The following is a 21,861-nucleotide window of genomic DNA, read 5'->3' as shown; positions in this document are numbered from 1 at the left end:
ACGCTATCTGGACATTCTTCGTGAATTTGTGGCAATACAAACTGCCTTAGACGACACTGGTTTATGCAAGATGGTGCCCGGCCACATCGCACGGCCGACGTCTTTAATTTCCTGAATGAATATTTCGATGATCGTGTGATTGCTTTGGGCTATCCGAAACATACAGGACGCGGCGTGAATTGGCCTCCCTATTCGCCAGACATGAACCCCTGTGACTTCATTCTGTGGGGACACTTGAAAGACCAGGTGTACCGCCAGAATCCAGAAACAATTAAACAGCTGAAGCAGTACATCTCATCTGCATGTGAAGCCATTCCGCCAGACACGTTGTCAAAGGTTTCGGGTAATTTCATTCAGAGACTACGCCATATTATTGCTACGCAAGGTGGATATGTGGAAAATATCGTACTATAGAGTTTCCCAGACCGCAGCGCCATCTGTTGTTGACAATTGTAACTACTGTAATTTCGAAAGTTTGTCTGCCTGAAAATGTACTGTTGTCCCAAGCATATTGCAACAAACGGTGTATTTCTATCGCTGCTCGTTTAGTTTTTATTGCCGTTTCAAATATACTGGTCATTTTTGAAACACCCTGTAGATGCACATATTTGTTAAAGCGGATTTTGTGCCTTCATCTGTCAACTAAGTGATAAGACAGGTTGCACAGTGTATTTATATTTGGAACTTGATTAGCAGTGTCTTCATTACAGAGGAGAAATGTTTATAAATGTTAACTGAAGCATAAAGTACGGTAATTGATCTTAAAGAGGGCAGTGTACCGTTTTATTAGTGAATAATTTAACTTGTTAATTAATATCTTTTGGTAGTTATTTACATAGTCCCTGTGGAACTGTTCTGTGCGCTTGACAAATGTCACATCTTGCTGGCTGGTGTTTTGGAGTAAGAACTACCTTTCCACCTACGGGTACCGGGACTGTGAAATCCCGGGTATTGGGAGGTGACTCCGGGTCGAAGCTCGAGAAGTGGGGTCTTGTACGAACTGCCGGCTTCAGCCTTCCGCATTGACTTCTCCAAGTTGTTTTCGTTCTGCCTTAGAGCGACCTGGCGTCATTCCTCGCTAATTAAATCTCGTGCTAATTATTTATTTGAGTATTTATGAAAATGGTTCAAATGGCTATGAGCACTATGCGACTTTACTTCTCAGGTCATCAGTCGCGTAGAACTTAGGACTAATTTAACCTAACTAACCTAACGAAATCACACACATCGATGCCCGAGGCAGGATTCGAACCTGCGACTGTAGCGGTCGCTCGGTTCCAGACTGTAGCGCGTAGAACCGCACGGCCACTCAGGCCGGCTGAGTATTTATTATACTTATTAAACCTTTCTGAAGAGCAACATACGAGGGTCAGTCAAAAAGTAATGCCTCCTATTTTTTTTTCTATGTTTAATTGTCAGGAAATTTAAATGCAATTACATAGGTTGAAAACCACAACATTGAGGATCATTTTGTCATTTTTCAATTTAATCTCCGCCCATCTCTACAGTTTTGATCCATCTTTGAACAAGGGCATGTATCCCAGCACGGTAAAAATCACAGCTCTGCTTCCTAAGCCATTGAGGCACGGATGTTTTGACGGCCTCCTCATCTTCAAAATGAATCCCACGATGAGCTTCTTTTAGTGGCCCGAACAGATGGAAGTCTGATGGTGCCAGGTCAGGGCTGTATGGGGGATGAGGCAAAACTTCCCATCCAATTTTGACAATCTCGTCAGAGGTGTGACGACTGGTGTGTGGTCTTGCATTGTCATGCAAAAGAAGAACGTCTGCCATTGATTTTGTTGGGCGAACTCGCTGAAGACGTGCTTTAAGTTTTTTGAGGGTTGTGACGTATTGAACAGAATTTATTGTGCATCCCTGCTCCAAAAAATCAACCAGAATCACACCCTCTGTACCCCAGAAAACTGTTGCCATAACTTTCCCTGCCGATCGCACAGTTTTGAATTTTTTCTTCCTCGGCGAGCTTGTGTGACGCCACTCCATTGACTGCCTCTTTGATTCGGGTTCAAAAAAATGCACCCATGTTTCGTCCCCGGTCACAATTTTTTTCAGAAACTCATCTCCCTCCAAACGGAAGCGCTGCAAGTGTTGGGAGGCTATTGTTTTCCTTGCCTCTTTATTCTGATCGGTTAACATTCTTGGAACCCACCGTGCACAAACTTTTGAGTACCCCAATTGTTTAATAATCGTGATCACACTGCCTTTACTAAGAGAAATAATGCGACACACTTCATCTGCAGTCACCCGACTGTCACCACAAATGATGTCATCAACTTGCTGAATGTTGTGTGGAGTCACTGCACTCACCGGCCTGCCGCTCCGCTTTTCGTCAGTCAACGGTGTTTGCCCTTCAGCTTCCTTACAACGACGAACCCATCGTCTAACAGTGCTGACATCCACTGTCACAACACCATACACCTTCTTCAGTCTTTCATGAATGTGTATGGGCGTTTCACCTTCTGCATTCAAGAATTCAATCACACAACGCTGTCTCAAACGAACATCGATGTCGGCCATCTTACAAACTTCTGCTGTGCTGCCACCTGTTGACACAGAAAGTTACTACTGCAGTGGATTGCAGAAGAAGGTTTGAGGAATGGCGCCAAATTCAAATTTTTCACTTAACTTAATTTTTTTAAGTAGAAAAAAATGGGAGGCATTACTTTTTGACCGACCCTCGTACAATTGTGAATTAATTTAAGCCGTCAGGCGCGTAATTGTTAGTGGTTTCAAAATTTTCTTATATATGAGATAAAGAGGCATTGGTAGCAGATTCATTGTTTTAAAGGAATTTGTTAATATGAGGGTTAAATAAAACGAGTGATAACAAAAGGGGTCCAGTCCTTCCTACTTGTTTCCCTATTCCCTAGTACAACAACATTTCACCGTCCACGTTTCTCGACTTTATGAATCAGTTCCATTGCCATTGGATCAACCACATTTTTTTTGTTTTTCAATATGTGATAGAATTCGCAAAAGTTTGTTCTGGAAATAGCAGTTCCAGAGCTTAGTTTTGTTGTTCTTGCGTTTTGTTAATTCACATTCCTGTCTTCCGCATTAGTTTCAGTACTGCAGCCCCATCCTGAAGCGATCGTTGTTGTTGCCAGGCAAGCTTTCAGGCATCGACTTTGCACCGTAAAGGACCCACAAAGAATATTTGCTTTTAAAATAATGGAGAAGATTATGAAGATCACTCACGAGACAGTATTGCTCATTGACGGCTCATTCCATGTACATTGCAGATCACATGAGGATGTGGCCCAGATTCGCAAATGCGTTGTGACACATTAAGGTGCGCAAATCTACAACTGGCTAGGGTTTTTCCTTGTCATCCATTAACAGTCAAAATCAACAAAGATGAATACTCCGCACGCCGTATTATGACTGATTTTTTCCCTGCTTGTACTAAATTTAGACACTGCGGCTGTCCAGGAAAAGACATTGCAAAATAACAAAGTCTGGCTGCTCCGCTTAAGACGCGGCTGCAGACGAGGAGTTGGTAAACGTTCGCGCCCCCTGGGGCCGTTCCGGGGATAAACTCGTCAAGCTGCGCAGAAGCTGTTTCGGGGTGGGGAGCCAAATTACTCTCCGTAATTAGGTGGAAGCACGGCTAAAGTAAACTACGAGAAGAAGAAACAAAGCGGCCGCACAGGCTGAAGTAAAGACGGGGAAGAGAGAGGTGCAAGGAGAGACCTGGGGACAGCCCGCTGTCCACCGCAGAACAATGCGGAGCAGGTGGCGCAGAGGAGATGGCTGTGGCGATGGGAGGGGAGGGGACACAGGAGGGGTCTTTGTGGCGCACCCGGCTGGTCGCGACGGCCATTGTGAGCAGTGCAGGCGGGCTGCCGCCGACACCTGCCGACCCGGCCATTGTCCGCGCCGATGGCCCTCGATCGCTGCAGGCGCGTCCCGGAACTCTGCCGCGCACACAGCCGCCTCTCGCGTGACCGGACGGGTCAGTCCCCTCGCAGACAGGCGCCACCTCACTTGCTCGACTTTTCCTGCCAATAGAACTCCCTCCATGATTACGTAAACTGAACTCGTTTCGTTCCTTCGTAAATCCAGAGTGCTATATACTGTGGGCGAAGAATAACACCGATTCGGGAAGTATTACATGCACTTTAAGATAGGCAACCCAGATTCCGTCACCCTTTATAGGATGTACGAGACACTGCCTGTTCGGGCTTGTGCTCATCTTCAGGTGATTATATACTCATTTCTATGTTCCCAGAGCCAATGCTGGTGTTCACAGTTTCGATAAAACATGTGTTGAAAATATCGGTAAACTTACATATAAGTGGTGTATCCAACTCGTAATTGCATATTTGTGGAAACATGAGGATGTACATACAATCACCTAAAGATTGGCACAAGCCCGAGCCATCCGAGTCTTAAAGAGATAACTCTCAGTTGTGACTGGTAGCGGATCACATTCTACACCATATCAGTCACAGGGTCCACATGCTCCCATTATTATGAATGAAACTCTCTTACATCATCCTTACCGTGGGTAGATTATGTAAGCTGGGTTCCCTACCTTATGATGCGTGGCATGCAGGGCCACTATAAATGATTCACTTACTTTCGAAGATCTGTAATTTTCAAAGCAATGTATGTCCAAATATTACTGATGTCTGAATAGAACCGTAAACTCACCAAGTTTGCGTTTTGCACTCTACAAATACTCCGTAAGTTCTCCTCCGGTCACACAACTCAGGTCCAACCTGAAGTCTATAACGTACGTTGTGTACAAGCATCCTTTCAGTGGTCCTCATAGCGTTATTAATGTGTTCTTGGAGATGTCCCAGTGTTCTGCACAGTGGATGTAAGCAAACACGGACCTTAATGTACTCCGAAGCAAAAGGTGACAAGATGGTAGTTCAGGGGACCTGGGGATGGGGGGGGGGGGTGTGGAGGGGGGGATGGCAACACAACAGAGCTGTATCATCCTCACCAATAAGCCCAACACAGTGCAGTGGAAGTTCGTCGTTTTTATGGATACTAATATATCCGCTGTCCACGGATAGGAAAATCTCAGTGTCAGTTACACCGTTTTTAATTAAACTTAAGTCCTTCTTCAAAATTTACGAAACAATATTCGTGAGGTAGGACTGATCCTCCAAACCTACCAATAACTAAATCAGAGATTCTTCCAAACATAAACTGGCTGTAGTAACCATACGATTTCATCAAACCAAGCTCCGGGCGTCTCGTGAAAAGCGGCGCTGAGTCCATGTTGCTGTCACCTGAGTCCGAGAACGAGTAGAGGCCCTGCAGGGATGGCTCTGGTATGCTGGCGGCGGTGGACGATGACGAGGTGGCTACGATGACACCAGTGGGCTCGCTCGGCGTGAACCGCCTCTCCAGGTTCTTTTTTTTTTTTTTTTTTTCTTTATTGTGATTTCATTCCCCTGCCCCATATGCGCAGGGGAGGGCTGTCAGTGGCACAATCCACCGCTCTTCAGCCGAATGACATGACAACTAAAACAAGAATAAAATGATACATGCATAAGGAGATTAAAAAAGGGGAACATATAACAGAGTAAGGGGAGAAAATAGATGTAAAAATACACAGACATGGAGACGTTCATGGGGGACAGTTAAAAAAGTCACCAGAAAGTTAAAAAAACACAGTTGGCGATTCATAAAACACAGAAAAGACACTGAATGCGCATGCACAGGTTAAAGGTCGGCCACAGTATTAAAAACACTTTGGAACAACACACTAAAAACCCACATTGGAGCACACATGACGAAGAATAAAACTGCCAGGTGGGACCTGCTGAGGGAAAGGTCAGAGAGGATGGAAAACGAGGGGAGAGCATGGGGCAGTTGGGGAAGCGGCAGAATGAAGAGAGGAGAGGCGTCAGTGGGTTCACGAAGAGGCAGGAGACACATGGGGCGGGAGAGGAAGAGGGAAGACAGGGCAGGAGCGAGTGCAGAGACACTGAAAGGAGGCACAAGAGATGGAGGGAGTAGGATGGGGAAGCCGCTCAGGAGGAGCGAGGGGGAGAAGAGGGAGCCCTGAAGAGGAGGCAGGAAGATGGGGTTAGAGTTGGTAGGAGGGGGTAGATGACAGGGCAAAGCTCATCATCCGGGAGGGGTAGACGCTGGAAGTTTTGTTGGGAAAGGAGATGGAGGGTGTGGAGATGGAGAGAGGGTGGGACAGAACGGTAAAGGCGCGGCAACTGGTTAGGGGTGGAGAGGTAGGGAGACACCAGGGGCTGACGGGGATCAAGGCGGCGGACAATATAGAGTGTGCGGATGTGTTCATGGAGAAGGAAAAGGTGGGGGAAGGAGACGAGGTCGTAGAGGATGCACGTGGGTAACGGAAGGCGGTTGTGGAAGGCGAGGCGGAGCGCATGGCGTCCGAGGATTTGAGGGCTTTATAGAACCGGGGAGGGAAAGAAATTCAAGCGACGCTGACACAGCAAAGGATGGGGCGGATCAAGGATTTGTATGGGTGAAGGATGATGGAAGGATGCAGACCCCACGTCCGGCCGGACAGTAGTTTCAGGAGGCGGATGCGGTTGTGAGCTTTGTTTTGGGTGGTAAGGAGATGGGGAGTCCAGTGGAGGTGGCGGTCGAGTGTGAGGCCAAGGTATTTGAGGGTAGGAGTGAGGTGGATAGGACGGCCATGGAGGCGGAAGGAGCGGGTGGTGCGGCCTATGATGATCGCCTGCGCCTCTCCAGGCTCCTGCGCCAGCCTAAATACTGCTTGGCGCATGGATATGGCTGGTTCTATTTGCAGTCACGTGTCGAGCGGAAGGAAAGAGTTCCGCGGCTGTAGCGACCTCTTGCGGCGCCGTGGACGCCTCCAGGTTGTTTCTGAGAAGCGTCTGTGTTTCCAGGACGACCGCCCTGGCTGACCCCTACTCGGTCCGGGGCCCGCTGTACCGGTCTGCTTCGCGGGAAGCGAGACTTGCAGGCGCTTAGTCTGGACACAGTAGATACGTGAAGATGGCACACAATGAAAATCACACCTAGCCAGAAATCGGTGAAAGCTGGAAGCTGCCTGCTCAACAGCAGAGCCTACCTGCCCCCTCCCCCCCCGCCTTCCCCGGAACGATCCCAGTGCGGCGTAGCCTACCTACACTGGGGAAGTCCTCGTCCACTCAAATTACTGACCGCTTGGCTAGTCACTGTCAGTGTGAGTCTAATTTTGGCAGTGTTCAGCTCGTTCGCCTTGGGTCTCTGTGTGGTTATACGTTCGATATGGAACTGTCAACAACAACCCATGGTAAACGATGTGCCCACTATGATGCTTACTCATAAATCGTAAAGAGAACCATAGCAGATGGGACTGTGATGTGGCGCTGTTCGAAACATAGAACAACATATTGCCGAGGAATGCTCAAGACCAAAGACTGTAACGTGCTTAGTTCAAACGAGCATCAATGTGGGGCACCAGACGACACTCGCTTAGAAGCAACATCGAACCAGGCGAAGAAGGGATCAGAAGAGGAAGAGACTTCGATTTCTAAAATATATATCGAAGAGTTAGGCGACTTGCACACTCGAGGGTATGATTTTGTTGCCGAAATGCCAGAACAGCAAGCAATGAAGAGGACGTTATATATGCACTGGACCAAATCACACAGCAATCAGAAAGAGCCAGAAACACTAAAAGGAGTTGATCTTCAAGCAGAGTAACTACCCATTAATGACGGCAGCAGTTTCCTCTTAAGTGATGACAGCTTTGGAGATAGGATCATATTTTTTAGCGAAAAAGCAGAAAGAGAGGTTCTAAAGACTAAAAAAGACTTGTGTATGGATGGGACCTTCAAATGGTGTAGCAAGCAATTTTCACAAATATATACTATTCATGTAGGCTTCGGAAGTTCAGAGTACGAAACAAATATCTACCCAGTGGCTTTTGCATTCTTACCAATGAAAAGAAAAGAAACATAGATCCATCTTTTCTGCAATGTTGTGGATAATGTACCAGAATGGAAACCTAATAATGTCACCGTTGATTTCGAATCAGCTGCGACTTCTGCGCCAAAAGTTGTGATCCCGTCGGTTCAAGTGCATGGCTACCATTTCCACGTGAAGAAATCTCTCTGGAGTGCAAGCCTTGGGACTTACTTGCGAATACAGAGAAACCGAAGAAGTAAGGCTGCAAATTCGCATGTGAAATGCTCTGGCGTTCCTTCGACCTGGATATGTCTGCGGTGGCTCGCTTGTGATACATTCACAAGCACCGGCTATCGCCACGCTTTATCAGTTTTTCGACTATTTTGTAGATAGATGGTTGCGGAATAACGAAAACCCAGTCACTCTTCGGAACTGCTACAGACGGCGCCATCGTACCACCAAAGCTGTAGAAGGTTGGCGCAACAAAATTAATAATCTTCTCTGAAAACCAAATCCTAAAATTAAAGACTTGATCGAGTGTATGAAGAAAGAAGCGGAGAACTCGGCATGTGCATTAATGAGGTCAGAATTAAGTATGGAAGACAAACGAAAGAAAACAACTTTCACGAAACTTGATGAAAGGCTGGAAAAAATAGTAGAAAAGTATGAAGAGGATGGTGACATCAGCGCTTGTTTGAAAGCACTCCCTTATGTCCAAAAATTTGAATTAAGTCATATGTTAGTGTTGGACGATATATATGAAAAGAATGTACAAATTGTAAATTCTCATAATAACTTACAAATCTGAAATAAAATATAAAATTTAAAAAATTAAATACAAAATATAAAAAATATAAAAAATACAAAAATCTGATTTTCAATGCGCTTAAATGACAGTTTTATCTCCCCATTTAGCCAGTCTAAAGAATGGAAAAAGTGTGATGGGAGTCTGTATACTACGAAAAATCTATAGACACAACATTGTCACTTCCCATAAGAAACAACGTTTCATTTACCGGTATGGAGAACTACGATTGACTGCTCGAACAGTCCACGGGTATACTTCCGGTTCATAGATCCCCGTTGGACACTATGAACCGGCAGTATACCCGTGGACTGTTCGAGCAACAAATACGCCGGCAGGAACTGAAGAATCATACGATTGACTGTTCGATATTTTATTATCTCTATGGCGCAATCGCAAAATTTTCGTCGCTCTGCAGGAACTATGTAAAACACACACACACACACACACACACACACACACATATATATATATATATATATATATATATATATATATATATATATATATAATTTAAAAATCATATAAAGTATGGCTCAGAAGTACGGATAGTACATCATGTATATGTAATATAAAGTACGTAAAATGTGTTGTCGCCAAGATGAAGGCCCCCTGTACAAGGGCTGTGCTTATATAACGCAAGGTGTGACGCGAGAAGCCGTGTACGGCAAATTTCACCTATATTCGTGCCTAACCGTGGACTTTGTTAGTATGACAACGAGTCTTAAATTCATTACATGTAACTATATGCTGATCCACAGCTGTGGATCATATTTTACTTAATGTTTTTTTTAAGTATTATTTGTGAAGTAGAATTGGTTATATCATTAAATTCTGTATTTGCAAATTGGTTTTTGTTTTCAATTGGAGTCTCTGAAGATATAGTACTAAGTAAATATGCTGATTAAGCTACTCTTTAAGGTTTCTCTGAATCGTTTGTGGTCACGTATTTGATGATCATTGCGTCGTGGAGTGCCTTTCATGTGCTGATTAAGGTGCTAAGGAAATTTTTTGTAATTTTTCTGCTGCACGATTCTGTTTGTTGATTTAACATTTGTTCGGGGAACTTAGTTGTGTGAATGAATAATTGCACAAGTATTTCTTCTAGCATGTCCATAACTGACCTTTGAAGACATATGTAAAGTAATGAAAATTCTCTCGATATTTTCAATGGTGTGTGTATTATATACTGAGGTTCGTGCTGAAAATTGAAAGGTTATTTTCGCTCCTGTTTATGTATCCTGTATATCTCGTTTTAAGGGACCTGTAGTTCAACGAGCTGCACGTCTACGCCTCGTTTTCATCGAGTGTTACTCTTGATCTAGCTGTACAAGGAAAGCTATATAATTATCTGCTATGGTTTAAGAAATACAACATTCTGTATAATAGGCGGTTCGCCTTGAAGGAATTTGGTGAACATAGCTCTAATCATTGTGAACATATATGTACCTAATGTCCTGAAAATGTAGTTTCGAGAAAATGAGAAAATTTTTTATCAGTCTTTGCGACTCACCGTATGTCTCCTTCAGAACATTGCAGCACCATTATTCATGCTGACCAGTTGCTTCTTCTTCCTGTGTAGACTGTTCAGGAATCTTTTTCTTACTCTGGACCTTTTGTGCAGATTTTCGCAACCCTTGCAGCTTCAACTACTTGCTGACAGTCTTTGGCATTCGACACTATCATATTATTTCGTGGTTGGATACCTAATTTGTCCATTAGTTTTGTCTTGCTAATTACACCATCACTAAAACAGATGATAGCATACGTTACACCTGAGTAATGTCAATCGAACAAACACTGTTTTTGGCACTCTTTGCCACACGCAGCTGTTTAAACTCTCATTAGGGTTTGGTGTATAGTTATGTAGGCATCTGCTAAGTAATTTTGTATCTGCAAGGTCCCTGTATATTGGCTTTATTGTTTCCATGACTGTGGTAGGCAAGAAATGGTCATGGTGATATTCCTTGCCTGCCGCATGAGTTTGGTTGGTTGGCAGATATTTGTACAAAGAGCGTTTAAGAACAAATCAACAATTGAGAAGTAGATAAAAAATACATTTTTTTAAACTGGAGAAATTTGTCTTTCAGATTGTGACAAAAACATGTTTTCGAAAATTTCTGTCATTTCCACGTCCAGGTCCCCTAAAACGTCCGTCTGTCCAACGTAGGCTTTATCACGTACGTTTTTTAAATTTCCAAAATAATTGTATCGCCATGTTTTGGATAAATTATAAATGTTGATGGCGTCGAATGTGTTTCTGTCAAAATGGCGATAATGCCTGCAATAAATAAGCCAGGGTAATCCAATGAGAACAAATTATCGTTGTCACATGGATCACATCATGTTAGGTAATGTAGGCACCACAACTATATATATATATATATATATATATATATATATATATATATATATATATATTGCAAATACATGAACATAATACGGTACAGTAAGGTGCAAATACAATTGTGACATCTTCGAACGCAGATCCGAGATACATACAAGTGTGTGACATTAACAGAACTGCCCACACTAAACACATTATAAATACAAAATACGTAAACGGTTACCGTATGAACCATATTATTTATGATACCTTTATTATCTGCAATCAACGCATCTCCTCGTAACAGATTTTGTTCTGCGTAAGAAGTGACTTTTGACGCGACGCACTCAAAAATGTTATATTTTTTAAGTTCATTTCCCATCCATATGTTTCTTGGTACAAGGCATTTGCAATGCTTTGGTGAAGGGGCTCAAAGAATATATTCAAGCAGTAGACTAGGGTTGATCAGAGTTATAGAGCGGGCAAAGTAATGTATACAACCGTCGCAATAAATTAATGACAGTTGGCAAATTGATTCCCATTTAAAATGCTTGATCGAAGCTTCAAAAAAGTTCAAGCATCCAAATAACCGATGTAGAATAAAATTTCTGTTCAGTGCTGCAGATCTTCTAAAACGACAGCAGTGAGAAAGTCCTTTTTCAGAATTCGCTCTTTGTATACATTACTTTCTGTTTCTTTCGTTCTAGTTGTATTTATCACTTTCATGGGTTTCTTCTTGGTTGTCTCGTTTGCCCAGTTTTACATACCTGTAGAGGCTTGTTTATTCGTGGAGCAGTGGTTCGCGTAATTCATTAGACAAACCTAATCTCCAAGAACGAAATGATGCTCTTTCACGTTACTTGACACATCAGTAACGTCGGTTGAGGAAGAAAAATCGTGGCTGAGAGTGAAAGGCAAACACATACAGACAAGAACTGAGAAGGATATGGTTTGAGCATTGACGCTTTGCAGCAATGTTGCTGACAAAACTATTGTGGCCAAAAAGTGCCGTAAAATAAGGTCTTCCGCTCTCCTACCTGCCGAGCGGCGATTTTACGTGCCGGGCGAAGATCGGATGAAGAGATTACAGGACCTTTCCTCGACCTTTTCTTGGTGCAAATTTCGCTGGGTGAGAGTTTCAGAACACCGTTTACACAGCGGAGAACATCGATGCTCTAATGAGGCGGTAATCCGTCTTGTTGCAATGTGAAATTCCCGCAGTCAGCAGTTAGCTGTGGAAACAAACACTGCTGCAACACGAAAGGAACCCATCAAAGTTTTCTCAGAGAAGAAAAACGGCACGTACCTCTTCGTACACTGTACAGAAAACTTCAACCTTCAGTGAATCTCGTTCATGTGAAACAATGTTACGAGGATCTTCAGTGACCTCACCCTCACATCGTGGCGACTAACCTTCTCAAATAAATGGAAGACTGCTTCGTTGCTGAATATCATATCGGAGGCGAAATGTTCATCCTGAAGTGTCTCATGTATTACGATGCAACAATAATGGCGCCTGCCATAATATACAGGATTTTATTGTTGGACGAGCTACATACGGTACGATTTGAATTGTAACCGCCATCGCAACATCTTCTACACGGATTGCTGGTTATTCAAAGATTGTGGCGTGCGCAAACCGTTCATTGTTTTGGACTGGATATGAAACTTTTGCCTTACACTATGCACGATTGCCTCTAGCACACCCAGCGACCGGTATTTTTCTGTTTACAGAGACACCCAACGTCCCTAAACTGTCGATATCAGCGCACAGTCCTCTGTTTATGCCGCGGTTATTTTCCATGATTCATTTTGTATCGCATAATTCTAAACAGAAGTTTTCTTTTCTTGCTTTGTCGTCATTTCGTCAAGGTATTGCACTGGTAACGCCAGCTTGTGGGCACAATGCAAACTCAGTGTCTTTACGCTTCTATTCCTGCATCAGTCATATCTGCACGTGTAATACTCTGAAAAATATACACCTCTGAAAATGAATGAATCACTTATATTAGTTGTGTATATTTTATCGCCAGATTCATTATCTCACCGTGTACAAAGGCACCAAGATTGTTGCCTTATTCCTTTATATTCGGAAGGCGCTCGAAGCAGTACCACATTGTCCTTGTGTATTTATGAATCTGTCATGGATCCCACGAGATAGTGGAGACACCAAAATTCTGGGGTGTAGCGGCGCATGATCCAGGTAACGTTCCCATAGCATCTACATACCAACATCAGTTTGTAGTGCCTTCAGAACTGATTAATGGTACAGAAAATCGTGCAAAATTCGAAAAGGTAGCTGGTCGCACGTTAAACCAACATAAATCACCAATTTGAATACAGCTGCATTTAGTTATCCGCAACGGACAGGCCCTATTTATCTCGGTGTAGCACTTGCAACTTACGTCTTCAATTATTTGCTGGATGTATTCCAATCTCTGTCTTCCTGTACAGTTTTTACCTTCTACAGTTCTCTCCAGTACCATGGAAGTAATTCCCTGATGTATAAACTAATGTTCTACCATCCTGTCCCCTCTTCTTGTCAATGTTTTCCACACGCTCCTTTCCTCGCCGATTGTGTGAAGAATCTCCTCATTCCTTACCTTATCAGTCCACCTCCGTTCTGATTTTTCCACAGTCCGTGTTACATAGCTGTTCTCCAAATGTACAGTCTCAGAAATATTTTGCTGCCAAGGTAGCAGAATTCCTTCACCTACTTAGTGCTCACCAGTTTTGACGTTAAGTTTCTCATCGTTCTCATTTCTGCTACTTCTCATTGCTTTCGATTTTGTCTCAGTTCATATTCTGCACTCATTAAGGTGTTCGTTGCGTTCAATAGATCCCGTAGTTCTAACGCACTTTCGCTGAAGATAGCAATGTTGTCGGCAAATGTTGTCCTTGACATCTTTTGTCCATGAACTTTAATTCCACTGTTGAACCGGTTTTTTTATTTCCGCCATTGCTTCTTCGATGTACGGGTTGAGCAGTAGGTACGAAAGAAGACATAACTGTCTTTTACCATTTTTAATCCGAGCTTTTGATTCTTGGTCTTCCACTCCTGTTGTTCCCTCTTGATTCTTGTATGTATCGTATATCACCCGTAATTCTCTATAGTGTACCCCTATTTTTCTCAGAACTTCTGTCCCAGGTCGACAAATCCTCCAAATGTATTTTGATATTTCTTCAGTCTTGCTTCCGTTATCAGCCACAGTGTCCGAAGTGCCGTCTGGTGGCTTTCCCTTTCCTCAACCCTAACTGATCGAGATTTAATTGATCCCCAATTTCTTTTCGATTGTTCTGTATATTATTCTTGTCAGCATGAGCTGTTAAACTTACTGTGACATAACTCATGTCGGCTCTTGCATTATTCGGAACTGTGTGAATGATGTTTCTCTGGAAGTCTGATGGTATATCGCCAGTCTCAGGCGTTCTACACACCAACGTAAGTAGTCGTTTTGTTGCCACTTCCCGCAATGATTTTATAAATTTCGTTGGAATGTTATTTATCCGTTCTGTCTTATTTTGTCTTATGTCTTCCAAAGCTCTCTTAAGTTCTGCAGGGAGAGATTTTGCTTATAGTAAATAGAAATGATGTGGCGGGTAACACCTGAAGCTTAATAAGGCTGTCTGAGGACGATGCCGTAGCCTACGAGATCGCTGCAGTGTGAGGAGACGTAGCTCCACGTGCGGAAGATCAGTGAGTACTGCGAGGACTGGCAGTGGGCCTAGTGCCTAAACGCATGTGACATATTGCGTGTAAATGGGCAGAGAGACCAGTGACTCCTGACTTGCGTTATTGGCAATAAATGAGTGCAGTAATCACAAAATACCGAATGACCACACACAACCGTTGTGATTCATTGCATTACTATTAAGCAAATGTAATTCATTTAGCAAGCATTACCTGCTTTCCAGTCTTGCAGTTTTTTTGGGAGGGACTGATGGAAGACAGAAAATTTTCTGACAAACCGTGGCACGTTTCGTGACTGGATGGTTCAGTGAGTGCCTGCGCATTGAAGGAGTCACTCGTCAGAACCAGCGGCAAACGCTACGAGAGAGTCAGAGAGCGTATCGCTATTTCCCTCGCCCGTCTTGTAACGTTAGGAGTTATTCGTCCGGCCCAGGGCCGTCACTGAGGAGAGCTGAGTCTGGTCGCTCGCCTGACTGTCTGCGAGTCGGCGGGACGCGGGCGTGTCGTGGCCGCCCCAGGCGAGCTCAGGCGCGGAGGCAGCGAGCGAGTCACACGGGGCGGCTACGTCGTGGAGCTGGGAACCTGGACAGCTGGCCCTCGCCTTGCCTTTTCCCAGAATACGTTCCATGAAATGGCGAAGTTTGAGACACTCTTCGGGATGGCCGAGCTACAGCACTTTGAGAGTCCACAATAACTAACATCAAGCATTAATGCAAATCTGAATACATCTGCGATCTCACAAAAATGAGTTGCATCCAGTGACTCAATAACAGCTCAATCTTTTTAAAACTACACAAATTGACATCTCATGAACAAAAATTTTCACAATCATACTGTGAATCAAGAACTTTTAATCGCTTTATGCGATTTCAGCGAACTTATCTCTGATGATAGCATTGCACTGTAGCTATCACAGTTGAGAGCTCCGTATCTGTATCTATTTTAGTTATTGACTTACGACGTCTTACACATCATTTTCATTATCCAACTGTTTATCATAAAACAGCAAATGAATGCAGCACAAATACCTCATATATTGTAATACTTGTGTTTTTATTTAATGTCCACTTTACTGTTTTGCCAGTAACTCTATTTAAATGTTGATAACGAGTGCTATTAAGAAAGCTGTGCTGATTTAGAAGTGGTCAACCGCATGTGGTTGCGGATACCAAGACTGAAACGAGAACTGAAAGATGTTTTTGTCTAGAAGGTGTAAACAACTGTTTAAACAATAATTAAGGGCAATCTGTTGTCATTTATCGTTAGCACACTTGCGCAAGAACGCTGGTTTATTTATTTATGAACCAAATATTACTTACATTTACTGTATAGGATCTGAGTGTAATGTATTGTTTATATTTCTTTACTTAAATATTGTTTTAATACAGTAGTTTGGTCGAGGAAGTGGTCAGCATTAATCAAATCATACCTGTAGAGCTTAAGGACGATGAATTTTTGGTGGGGATGGCCTCCAGTCAACGGAAAAGCTGACAGTAGTGGAACACTACGAGAGTGTGGAGACCGGGACTTCTCGAGTGAAGAGCTCAAGGGAGAGTTTGTGGGCACTTCAAGTCCAGCTCTAGGAGAAGGAAGACCAGCGTGAGGTAACGTGCATGACTCAATCGAATAGTGTTTGATTCTGGTCGGTGAACTGCCGCTACCGTACCTTAATTTGTCAAGGGACTAACTCATCCCACTTGTACCAGGGAACTGAGGAGAGGCAGACTATGAGTTACTAATCTTTGTAAAGCATGTGATAATTTGTGAATCATCACGCTAAACTGTGAACTGTTTCGATCTGGTTAATATTTCGTATACTGTGATCATGAAACGGACATAGTTTTCGCGTATCTTTAATGACCATTTAGTTTGGGGATTTTCCTGCCATTCTCTTACGCTAACCAACGTAGTTATACTGCCATTGATAAGCGTATTTTCTATTTTAACAGAAGATCGTTGGACCATTTCCCGTTTTTTGGGATGTCCCATCGTGAATAAACACCATTCAACGTAATTCTTTATCATCTGCATCAATGTTGCAATAGGAATTTTGTTACGAAATTTTTCAGTTAACTTTTGATTTATATTTCTGTGTATTTTATTTACTCGCAATTCTAGCCGGTAACCAGACTTTTTGACTGAAGGATCAGAGCTACAGGATAAACGGTGAATTTAAGACGTATGGAGGCACAGTTTAGTGCAAGCAGAGTGTCGACATTGGCCGTAACACTCTTGGTGGGGGTAGGACATAACAAATTTCGTTATATGAGAAAGAGAAAAATTAAATTATACTGGGAGTTAAGCATTGGGAGAAATTTTGAGGGGTTACTTCAATGTGCTAAATGTATTATTTTGAATGGGATTCTAATGTGCTAAATCTAGTTTATTTGTTATTAGTGTTCACACAAAATTTGATGAGTAGAGGTAATCAGACTGCATCAAATTTTAAGTGATTGTGCCGGTAGAAAATTTGGTTGTATGCAAAATATAAGCTAAGTTTTTAACTGTACATTACTTGGGTTAATTATACAATGAATTTTATTTGGAAGGGTTTGAACACATATAGGAATGTAAAACTATAGGGATAAGTTCTGGGGATAAATCGTATTTCAGTGCAAATAAGTGTGAACATTTTCTGAATTTATAACCGGTTATAGGCTGAGTTAAAATGAAAGCTAAATTGACGATTACTGCACAGATAGTATTAGTTTTTTAAGTTCGTAAAATTACAGAAAAATGATGAACTGTTATTTGATTTGTGGTGCCAAATTTCATAGCACGAAAAACGTGTTTTCTAGTGGGGAAGTGGACAGAGTGTTTGAAATGTCAGGCTTAAAAAAATGTGTTTTACTTACGCTATATATCACTTCTTGCTTGCTACCCTGCTTGTGAATGTATAAATTCCACTGGGGAAGGCGTTCAGTGCCTGATCTATTCGTAAAGTTGTATGATTACTGCTAACTAAACCGCACTCGTATTTCGACAGCTGTCTCCTTCAGCACTGACGGTGACTGAGGATTGACGAATGATCGGTGCAGTACTTAGCCGAGGGATTCATGAATTGCTGCAGTGGCAGCTGGACTGCGAAATATTTAAACGATCGTAGAGATGCTGGATGTAGTCCTGTGGAACGGCTTGCCATGCCATTTCCACCTGGCGCCTCAGTTGGACCAGCGTTCGTGCTGCATGTGCAGACCGCGTGAGACGACGCTTCATCCAGTCCCAAACATGCTCAATGGGGGACAGATCCGGAGATCTTGCTGGCCAGGGTAGTTGACTTACACCTTCTAGAGCACGTTGGGTGGCACGGGATACATGCGGACGTGCATTGTCCTGTTGGAACAGCAAGTTCCCTTGCCGGTCTAGGAATGGTAGAACGATGGGTTCGAAGACGGTTTGGATGTACCGTGCACTATTCAGTGTCCCCTCGACGATCACCAGAGGTGTACGGCCAGTGTAGGAGATCGCTCCCCACACCATGATGCCGGGTGTTGGCCCTGTGTGCCTCGGTCGTATGCAGTCCTGATTGTGGCGCTCACCTGCACGGCGCCAAACACGCATACGACCATCATTGGCACCAAGGCAGAAGCGACTCTCATCGCTGAAGACGACACGTCTCCATTCGTCCCTCCATTCACGCCTGTCGCGACACCACTGGAGGCGGGCTGCACGATGTTGGGGCGTGTGCGGAAGACGGCCTAACGGTGTGCGGGACCGTAGCCCAGCTTCATGGAGACGGTTGCGAATGGTACTCGCCGATACCCCAGGAGCAACAGTGTCCCTAATTTGCTGGGAAGTGGCGGTGCGGTCCCCTACGGCACTGCGTATGACCCTACGGTCTTGGCGTGCATCCGTGCGTCGCTGCGGTCCGGTCCCAGGTCGACGGGCACGTGCACCTTCCGCTGACCACTGGCGACAACATCGAAGTACTGTGGAGACCTCACGCCCCACGTGTTGAGCATTTCGGCGGTACGTCCACCCGGCCTCCCGCATGCCCACTGTACGCCCTCGCTCAAAGTCCGTCAACTGCACATACGGTTCACGTCCACGCTGTCGCGGTATGCTACCAGTGTTAAAGACTGCGATGGAGCTCCGTATGCCACGGCAAACTGGCTGACACTGACGGCGGCGGTGCACAAATGCTGCGCTGCTAGCGCCATTCGACGGCCAACACCGCGGTTCCTGGTATGTCCGCTGTGCAGTGGGTGTGATCATTGCTTGTACAGCCCTCTCGCAGTGTCCGGAGCAAGTATGGTGGGTCTGACACACCGGTGTCAATGTGTTCTTTTTTCCATTTCCAGGAGTGTAGTAGCGACACGTCACCATAATGCGTCTGTGCGTAGCATAATTTAAGAATGAAATTAAAAATTAAAGTTGCTTTTCCAAACTTTGGCGCCGGCTGGAGTGACTGAGCGGTTCTTGGCTATGGGACTTAACTGCTGAGGTCATCAGTCCCATAGAACTTAGAACTACTTAAACCTAACTAACCTAAGGACATCACACACATCCATGCCCGAGACAGGATTCGAACCTGCGACCGCAGCGGTCTCACGGTTCCAGACTGTAGCGCCTAGAACCGCCCGGCCACTCTGGCCGGCTGAATTTCGACAAAAGCATCCTTGTTTGTAGTAGATTAAGTATCTGTTATATTAATGCTAGAACGTTCTGATTACAGTATGTAATGAAACCGATTAAATATTAGAGGAATAACAAGGTTCAAGGCCTCTACGTCAACAACAACAAATACAAGGCCTCTTAAAGTGGTAGTTCAAAGTTCAAGTTCTACTGTCCGTTCCGTTCTAAAAAAAATCTAGACGGCAAAGTTTAAATACAGGCGAGCTAAAACTTTTTCTCTAACTTTAACCGATTTAACTACATTCGTGCAAAAATTACGAAAATTCGAAATTAATAACAACAGTGTTATAAAGTATTACCACTCTGAGAAAGTGGTAATTTTAGAGGCTACTGCCGGGGGCACAGAGTGTGTGACCGCACGTGTTCCCTTGGCCGTCCGCTGCGCCCGTATGTAAATACGCCTGAGAGGCAAGACCTCCCTTCGCACCCAGCTACCAACCATATGGCACGCATCGGTCAAACGCCGGGGTACACGCTGCCTGGGATGGCGTCACAGACAGGCTGTTACTAAACGCAAATTTTCAGTAATAATAGAAAGCTAGCTTACGAGGACTGTAAACCATTCTGAACCGTTTAGATTTGTGAATAAGACTTCACACCCAGCCACCTTACGATCTGCTTCAGTCCAACGCTGGAGTAAGCTGTGTCTTGGATGGCGCCACTGCCGGACCAAACTAAAATAATGTTTCCGGTTCAAATAGGAACTGACTCGCAAGGACTGCACACCGTTCTGGATCACTTAGACTTCGCAGAACTACCTGTTAATGTGCCGCCCCTAATGTTAATAGATCCGCGTGGCAAGTGTTGACATTTTCCACTTTTGTGGCGAGCATATATTTTGATTACCAGAAGTCAGCGCGAAAGACCATGTAGGAAACTAACCGTAGAGGTCGCCTTTGAACTTCTCTTGGTACTGTTTACATTAGAGAGGTTTATTATTAGTATGAACATCATGAATATTAAGACGTTGTGCATGTGGAAATTTATCAATTGTATCTATCAATTAGAACTCAAAATCTTCATTTATAATCATAGTTCCTGACCCCACTGACTAACCAGAGAAGGAAGCATTTCTTTCAGCGGGCCGTACAACAATGTCAACTTCCAGAACTATGGTCAGTATTTTCTCCGTCGCTTTCTGGCTGACCACAAAATTAATTTCCAGGCTCTTGTAAAAGACTTCGAATAATATTCTAATATTTTCTATTACTTATGATTTATTATTATTAAACCGACAACCGACATGTTGATTGCAAGTGCTATTAAAAAACTATACTATTTTATAAGTAGTCAATCGCCTGAGTTATTGGACACCACGACTGAAAACAGAACCAAAAGACGTTTCTGTCAAGGAGCCGTAAATGACTGTTTACACAGTACTTAAGAACAACCTGTTGTCATTATCGTGAGCACACTTGTGTCGCCAGAATACTCATTTATGAATCAACTATTACTTATATTTACTGTAAATGATCTGAGTGTAATGTAATATTTACGAAATTTTTTATTTACGCATATGTTGTCATAAGGAATTTGTTTGGTAGAGGAAGTGGTCACCTTGAATCAAATCAAGCCTTTAGAGCTTAAGGACGATGTATTTTTGCTGGGGATCGCCTTCAGTCAACGAAGAAGCAGATCGTACTGGAACACTATGGGAGTGTTGGGACTGGGGCGTTTATGGGTGGGCACACACACACCCATATCCGAGGGAGGACTCGAAACCTCCGCCGGGACCAGCCACACAGATTGCAGCGCCTTAGATCGCTCGGCTAATCACGCGCGGCAATTAGTCATAAACATCGGGCCGGATTACACAACTGCACTACTGCTCAAAGTACCGTCAATGAGAACAAGAGGTGACCGAGACGTGTAACCAATGGCACACCATACAAACACGCCGGGTGATACGCCAGAACGGTAATGACGAATGCACGCTTCCAATGTGCGTTCACCGCGATGTCGCCAAACACGGATGCGACCATCATGATGCTGTAGAAAGAACCTGAATTCATCCGAAAAAAAATGACGTTTTGCCTTTCGTGCACCCAGGTTTGTCGTTGAGTACACCATCGCAGGCGCTCCTGTCTGTGATGCAGCGTCAAGGGTAACCGCAGCCATGGTCTCCGAGCTGACAGTCCATGCTGCTGCAAACGTCGTCGAACTGTTCGTGCACATGGTCGCTGTCTTGAAAAGGTCGCTATCTGTTGACTCAGGCATCGAGACGTGGCTAAACGATCCGTTACTGAAATGCGGATAAGATGCCTGTCATCTCGACTGCTAGTAATACGAGGCCGTTGGGGTCCAGAACTGCGTTCACTATTACCCTCCTGAACCTACCGATTCCATATTCTGCTAACAGTCATTGGATTTCGACCAACGCGAGCAGCAATGTCGCGATACGATAAACTGCAATCCGACTTTTATCAAAGCCGGAAACGTGATGGTACGCATTTATCCTCCTTACAAGAGGCATCACAACGATTCACCAGTCAACGGCGGTCAACTGTTGTTTGTGTATGAGAAATC

Source organism: Schistocerca gregaria, chromosome 2 (genome assembly GCF_023897955.1).
Source record: "Schistocerca gregaria isolate iqSchGreg1 chromosome 2, iqSchGreg1.2, whole genome shotgun sequence".
In the NCBI taxonomy this organism is placed as follows: Eukaryota; Metazoa; Arthropoda; class Insecta; order Orthoptera; family Acrididae; genus Schistocerca; species Schistocerca gregaria.
Note: the sequence above shows the minus strand (reverse complement) of the source record.